Below are 8,078 nucleotides of genomic sequence, written 5' to 3' on the forward strand. Positions count from 1 at the left end.
GAGTCCTGAGCAGTAGGAGGCTTTGTGGTTAATGTGTCTGTTAAGAACAAAAAGCTTAGCATGTTTTGCGTAACTCTTAATGGTACCAACTTTCTGCTGCAAAGCTGAGACCTAGGTAGACAGTCTCAGCTGTGCTGCAAGACCCTGTAATAAAGTTTCTTTAAGTTTGTCATCTTTCTTGTGAAATATTGTGTAACCTCACAAGGAGATACAGTCAGAAATCTTTAGCGTCCTCATCCAACAAACTCCAATCCTCTATCCAGATCGTGTCATCTCAGGTCAGATTTGAGATGATCGTGATGACATCCTTGTGGTTTTTATTCTATTTGTTTTACCCTTTAAAGATCTCTTCAGGTGACATTTCAGAGTTGGGTTAAATTGAACTTCTTGTGACACTGAAGTTCAGCTGCAAAACTTTTGGCTCGTTAAGGAGTAACTTCCTTTTTTATATTCCCAAATGATATTTGACTTAGAAAATTTCACACAGGGAAGGTGGAATTAAACTCCCAAAAATAAGATGTGTTAAATAAAATGAAGCAATAATGTCTCCCTGGGATCCCCCAGCAGTTGTTCAATAGGTGAACCACTTACCGTTTAATATCTGAGGGTAAACCTCGTGTGCACATTCCCAAGTTATTCATATTCTGCATCGCTGCTACATTTCAGTGGATTGATAGCGCCTGGAATAACCTGTCAGACCTCCCCCTCAGCTTGTCAGTGGATCATTACCACCTCACAGTCTGCTATCACACTGTGACAGTGAGAAGAACTGGCCATATACAGCCCAACGCTGTCTGATTCATCAGCCTATCCCGTGCCATAAGAGGAACATTTATCAAGATAATGCTGTACCACACTGCACTTAATAAGCAAGCTGAGGGAGCGACACTAGCTGTCTGCCAAATGAGAGGTAAGAGATAACCATAGCCTTCAGCAGACAGAGTGAGATGCTTCAAAAGAGGAGTGTGATGTCTCTTAAACTCTTTAGTTTTTACTTCCTTTTACTGGGAGAGGAAACGATATGCGAGACATCACTTCATACAGTGGTGTGAAAAAGTGATTTCCTATTTTTTGCATGTTTCTCACACTTAAATGTTTCAGATCATTATCAAAATTTAAATATTAGACAAAGATAACACAAATACAAAGAAAATGCAGTTTCTAAATGAAGGTGTTTACTGTTAAGGGGAAAAAAATCCAAACCTATATGGCCCTGTGTAAAAAAGTGATTGCCCCCTAAACCTAATAACTTGTGTGGCCACCCTTAGCAGCAACAACTACAATCAAGCGTTTGGAATAACTGGCTATGAGTCTTTTACAGCGCTCTGGAGGAATTTTGGCTCACTCATCTCTGCAGAATTGTTGTAATTCAGCCACATTAGAGGGTTTTCGAGCATTATGCGCTTTTTAAAGGTCATGCCACGGCATTTCAATCCGATTGTTAAGTGATGACATGACGAATCCTACTTCCGGGCCTAAAGTAGTCTGCGTTTAATATGGCTTTTGTGTTGTTAACATGTTTAATGTTATGTATTTTCTTCTATTTAATCTCAAAAAGCTCCTAAAACAGTCAGTGATCACTGTTGACCTCCCTCGGCTTTTATTACCACTAATCATTTATTTAAGCTCAGTTTTTAAAACCTTAGGATGTAACTACAGCCCAGCCCATGCAGCAGTATATGAATGACTAACCTCGTATTGTGGAAGGATTATCTCAGTTGTTCTCCTGGCTGAAGTTTGGTCCTTTTACAGCATCCTGCCATGCGATTACATTTGTTCCTGACCACCGAGAACACTCACGTAAACTTTTATCGAGTGGAAAAAAAGTTAGCTTGTTTATATTATGCTAACATAGCTGTGTCGCTAGCGGTCACGTAGCACATCATTATATACCAGCTAGCCAAACTTCAGTAAGCCTACAAACGTCACTGCTGTTTAGTTTTCTGTCTTCATTTATGTTGGAAGTGATAACAGAGCTGTACGTTTTAATTTGTTTCCAAAACCCCGCAGTCAGGACATGCTATATTATATTTAGATAGAAGCTAGCGAGCTAACTCCCTGCTAACTTCTAACTCCGTTAAATGTCATAAATTCCGTTTTCATGGATGCCTGGATGTTAAACTCAATTCTTACACCTGGTAGAGCAGAACGCTGATCATTTTATTAAAGATGAAAGACTTTAGACAGTTTTTCAACTCTCAGTAATGCCATAGTGATCGTTTGATATATGGACCTGCAGCGGAGTTTAGACCCAGACACGGCTAGTGACGTCAGACTGAACAACCAGATAGGATTCGGGTCAGGACTTTGACTAGGCCACTCCAGAGTCTTCATCAAGCTTCAGTTTGAGGTCATGAACAGGTGGCCAGACGTTCTTCTTCGGGATGTTTTAGTAGATACCAGAATTCATGGTTCAGTTTATCACAGCATGTCGTCCAGGTCCATAGGCAGCTTAACAGCCCCAGACCATCACACTACCACCACCACTGTTGGCAGGATGTTTAGGGCTGGATATTGTCACTGATTTCTATAATCGATTCGATTGAGATTGATTCGATTGAGATTGATTCGATTAAATTTTGACTCATACAGCCAGAAATATTATAATAATGATCATTTATCAGTATATATCCATATTTTTATACCTATGTTGGTTATAAAAACAAAGCTGACACTTGTGAGACTTCATCAGAGGTTTAAGCATCACAGCAGATGCATTTGTGTCAAAGTAACTGAGGAGATTTTCCTGTCCTGGCTTTTTATAGCAGATAACTGCCTTAAAAATATTCTGCAGTAGATCAAAAATGGAAGAAAACCATGAACCAACATTTGAACATTACCTGATGTAAATGTGACAAATATGCAAATCAGGAATGGGGTAAACACCTTTTCACACCACTGTATCACCCAGGTCTAGAATTAAGGGCTGCCTTAAAAATATTCCTCCTGGCAAGTCAAATCAAGTGGAAACTGCAGGAGCCTGTGAACATGTATTTGGGGGAAAATGTTTTGTTTTATGGATAAACAAAAGAACATTTGTCACAACTGGAAAATGTGAGCATTTTAAAACAGCAAAGAAAAAGTCTGGCAAAAAATATTTGTCTTTCCAATATTGGTAACCTATTCTTTAAAAACACCCACTCAGACTTCCATTTTTGGGACTAGGTTGCAAAAAAGCCTAAACCTTCCTCTCCTCAGTCACCTCCTCCAGCATATCTGGAGGAGCACTGATGCATTCTCAGCCAGCTGAAAGAGATATAATCTCTCCAGAACAGTTCACCCAGGAGGCAGACTAGTCTGATGCCTAAACCCCCTCAACTGGCTCCTTTCAATGTGGAGGAGTAGCTGGTCTTCTTAATCATTCGAGCCCCTCTCAAATGACTGAACTCCTCACCTTATTGCTAAGGGAGAGGCCAGCCATCTTTTGGAGAAAGCTCATTTCCACCGCTTATATCTCATTCGTTCAGACCCTACCCAAAGCTCACGATCATAGGTTAGGGCAGGGACATAGATCGACTGGTAAAACTCTGAGGGTTAATAACTAATTTGTCAGCAAAAAGTGTCTCTGTGACAGTAAAATTTATATTTGGGGGTTTGAACTTGGGGTCAGACTGGAAAACAGTTACAGTAAACAGAGGAAATCAGCTTGAAATTAAGATAATATGTCAACCATATTGAATTTAGCAAGAGTGGATTAATAGTCCATTAGAAGCACAAGTCCTGAAGGTAGTAACATTCATTCTACTGCAGTAAAACCAACAGTATTTTCAGCTAAAATGTAGCCAAGGAAAATCGCTGTGACTGATTCATGACTATATATAACATTACGCAGTTAATGCTGATGAAGCGTTGAACTTCAGGCATGCAGTCCAAACCTGTTGGTCAGCTCTATGTCAGTGGGTGATAAAATATCATATATTTTAGCCTTATTTTTTAATGTTCTCTTTTCTTTTTTATGAAATCTCCTTTCTTACTTTGATTTTGTCTCAGCTGAGTCTGTGCATGGGCCTAATGTTGGCTCAAGAACATTTTTAATGCTACTGAATATAGAGATGCAAATCAGATTCATTCCTCATGCACATGAATGTCAAAGCAACATGTAATAGTTTTAATCATTTCTAGAACTGAAGATTGTACAACATACATCTTTTAGAGTAAAACAAAAATCAAGCTTTGTTGTACAGGTTCATTTATCTTCTTAACGCAACTTGGTAGAAATCACTGTATATGTACCTTGAGGTGATTGCATGAAATGAAGCACATGCAGAAAGCTGGTCAGCAAGCTAGCTGGTGGTGTCATGTTTTGCTAGAGTAGTTGTAGCTCAGGTGTAGGTAGCCTTATAAGTGGAAGGTCGGTGGTTCAATCCCTGGCTCTCCAGTCTGTATGCCAAAGTATCCTTGGGCAAGATGCTGAACACCAAGTTGCTCTCTTATACATTCAGCATAAATGTATAAATGTTAGGTAAAAAAAAAAACATTTAAGTGTCCAAAAAAAGGGTTTGGGTGAATGTTGTATAAAGCACTTTGAGTGCTTAGGTAGAGTAGAAAAACACAATCTAAGAACTAACCCATTTATCATTTTACTGGCACTCTCGCCGAGTTTAAAATTGAACATAGTTTACTGAAAGACCTCTAATCTATTGTGAGCAGATTTTATTACTTGAGGGATTACAGAAAAGAAGCTCTGGAGGGATCTGAGATGAGGAGGGCCTATTCCTAGACAGTGGACTGTGGGCAGGCAGGTGAGTTGCAGGTAAGTCCGTCTCTTTGCAGGATTCTTTCCAGAGGTGAGCGGCTGGTGGTGTGCACCAGTGTTTCCAGAGAAGACAGAGTGGGAACAAAGTTTCTTTAACAGGTTATGGACTGAGAACTAAAAAGCAGAAAACAAACCAAAAAACTCATAGTTAGCTGAAGAAATATTTACACAGGGTGAGAAGCCAGAGTGCATAATGTTCATAATGCTAAGTAATATTGTTCAAATAACTGCTGCACAATCAGGCCTTAAATATCCACAGGTGGATGAGTTAAAGAGGAAAAGATTTGAGAAGCACAACTGAAGACAAAGAAACCTCCTCAGAACTCCACCAATGGCTTAGAGAGCATAAAAGCCAAAAGCATGACATGTAGAGAGAACAGAAAACAATGTAGGTGGGGGCTTTCAAACAGATGTACAGTCGTGAAATTTCCTCACTATTAAATATCACACAGTAAACTGTTAGTAGCATTATAACAAACTACAAACAACTGGAAAAGACAGCAACTCAGCCATGAAGTTTTAGGGCATGTAAATTGCAGATCTGGGTCAGCAGATGCTGATGTGCACAGATTTTTTCTACAGAGTCAGTCGCTACAGAGCTCCAAACTTCATGTGGCCGATTAGCTCAAGAACTGTGTGTAGAGAGCTTTGTGTAATGGGTTTCCATGGCCGAGCAACTGCATCCGAGCTTTAAATAGCCGAGGGTGCAAGGCAAAGCATTTATTGAGAAAAACACGCCACCACTGGACTATAGAGCAGTGGAGCAGTGTTCTCCAGATTGATGAATCAGACTTCTCCATCTGGAAATCCCACAGAGTCAGGTGTCTGGTTTGGTGGTTGCCAGGAGAACGGTACTCGTTTCACTTCATTATACCAAGTATAAAGCTTGGTAGGGGTTGTTTTTCAGGAGTTGATTTCAGCTCCTTAGTTCCAGTGAAAGGAACTCTTAATGCTTCAAGACACCAAGACAATTTCATGCTCTCAACTTTGTGGGAACAGTTTGGGGATGGCCCTCTCCTGTTCCAACATGACTGGGCACCAGGGCACAAAGCAAGACACATTAAGACATGGATGAGTGAGTTTGGTGTGGAAGAACTTGACTGGCCTGCACAGATCCCTGACCTCAACCTGACAGAACACCTTTGGCCTTCTGGTTCAACATCAATGTCTGACCTCCCAAATGTGCTTCTGGAAGAATGGTCAAAAATCCCCAAACCCCGTGGAAAGACTTCCCAGAAGAGCTGAAGCTGTTATAGCTGCAAAAGGTGAGCCAACATCATATTAAACTCTGTGGATTAAGAAAGCGATGTCACTAGCAGACGAGCAAATACTACTGGCAGTATAGTGTATATATAATTTTGACCCTGTGTTTATTTCAGAAAACAACAAAATAAATACACAGGAGACAGACACCCTTTCTACTTTTAAGATTAGCCTTAAAGCCTTTTTTTTTTTTTTACTTTGTGCTATATAATTAAAATTCTAGTTACTCTTAAAGCTGTATGTCACCCTAGCTCAAAGAAATTACTAAAGAGCCAGTGGGGACAAAACTTTAGTGTCCACAATGGAAGTATGTAAATCTCCAGCTAGAACTATAGCACAGTAATTCTCAGCAACAGGTTTAAAGTATACATCAAATTGATTATAGTTATACAAAAGCATTTTCTTTGAATATTTACAAAAGCGAGAAATTCATTGTAAAGTGCTTTGTTGAACCGCAGATCATAGCGAGTTTATGTAATATCATTTATGCAACATAATCCCAACCACTGTTCGCCATTATCTTTACCATCCCAGCTGTCTAATAACAATTTCCAGACACCACATTACTCTGTGAGACGGCTGCTGATGACAGTGGTAACAATAGCAGCTCCCTCCGGTGTCATCCCTTTAGCTCCTCTGATGCATTGCCATCATGACTGTGCTGCAGAGTGAAGCGAAAAGATTGGGTATAAAGCCGTGAAAAGGGGGCTGAAGTGATGGGGCCTCGATGTCCATTGAAGTGAGGGTATAATCTATCTGAGGGTGTGATATCATTTAAGTGTCTTGAAAAGGTCAGAGGGGGAGACCGGGATGTGGGAGCGCTCGGGACGGCCGTTAGAGTCATTCCGCTCCGCAATGCGAGACACTGCGTCCTGATTGATGCCTTTGAGAGGGGATTTGGCGCTGCTGTGGTGGCATTATACAGCATGCACTTTAATTTATTGCCCGTGTGTGTCTGTGAGTAGGTATTTGTGTGTCCCCTGGTTCATGTGAATGAGAGGGAGGAAGCTCTGGGCAATCAAGTGGCCTCGCCAAAGACGAACTAGCCAGAGAGTTTCATTCAGGTCTTCAGATTGAGGATCTGGTGAGTGCACATCAATCCATAGCCAGGGTCTCAATTCCTATAAGCTCACTGTCACCTTACTCATTCATGACTGATAACGCTCACAGAACCACTTTCTTTATTTTTTGACCAAAATAAACTGAGACACACACACACACACAATCCCCTCACAGAAGATGCTGATGTAATTAAATCTGTCTGCAGGGTAAGATGAGAAAAAGGCCAAAACAGAGGGAAAAAATGGCGAACATTTTTGACTAAATAATATATTCTTGAGTTGAGGGGGAATAAAAAGATAGGAACACTTGTGAAGTGCAGAGGAAGTCCCTGGAGGCATAATTAACAATATCTACCGTTGGTATCTTTGCCTCTGCTTTCTCCCAAGCTTGCAACACTACAGACTGAGTCAGAGGCAAAGGCAGACAGCCCATGGGTTTGCCTCTGTAATCTATTCAGCTTTATGGATTAAACAGCAACACACAACACATTAAAACCACATTCAATCAAAGGGCATTTAGTGTACTTTCTAACACTTATCACTCGCCCATGTAAAAGGACATGTGTAAATCATAACAGGTGCACCCAGAGGGCCTTTTTCACAAAGGACACTTTAATACGTCTCAGTCGGACAAGCTGCTATTGTCATTTCAGTTTCAGGATCCTATCCTTGTACACACTAGTGTTATACTGTGCAATACGCTAGCGCAATACTGCAAATCTTGGTGTTGATTACAATACCAAATAAATACATGGTAAGTATTGCCAATACCAATACTGATTCCAATATTTTTAACCTATACAAGCAGCATATGTAGGGGACAGCAGCCTTTCATGACTGACGAGATGAATCACTACTTAACTTCGCAAATGAACTGAGTCATTTCTTCAACAGATTTGATTCATCCATGAGGCAGTCTTCAACATCGGCTGCAGACTCACCCACCCCCACTGCTGCTGTTCCACCTCTGACACCTCAGACACTTCACACCTCCTCTA

This window comes from Pundamilia nyererei, unplaced genomic scaffold (assembly GCF_000239375.1).
Source record: "Pundamilia nyererei isolate P.nyererei 1_Seehausen unplaced genomic scaffold, PunNye1.0 scaffold00260, whole genome shotgun sequence".
In the NCBI taxonomy this organism is placed as follows: domain Eukaryota; kingdom Metazoa; phylum Chordata; class Actinopteri; order Cichliformes; family Cichlidae; genus Pundamilia; species Pundamilia nyererei.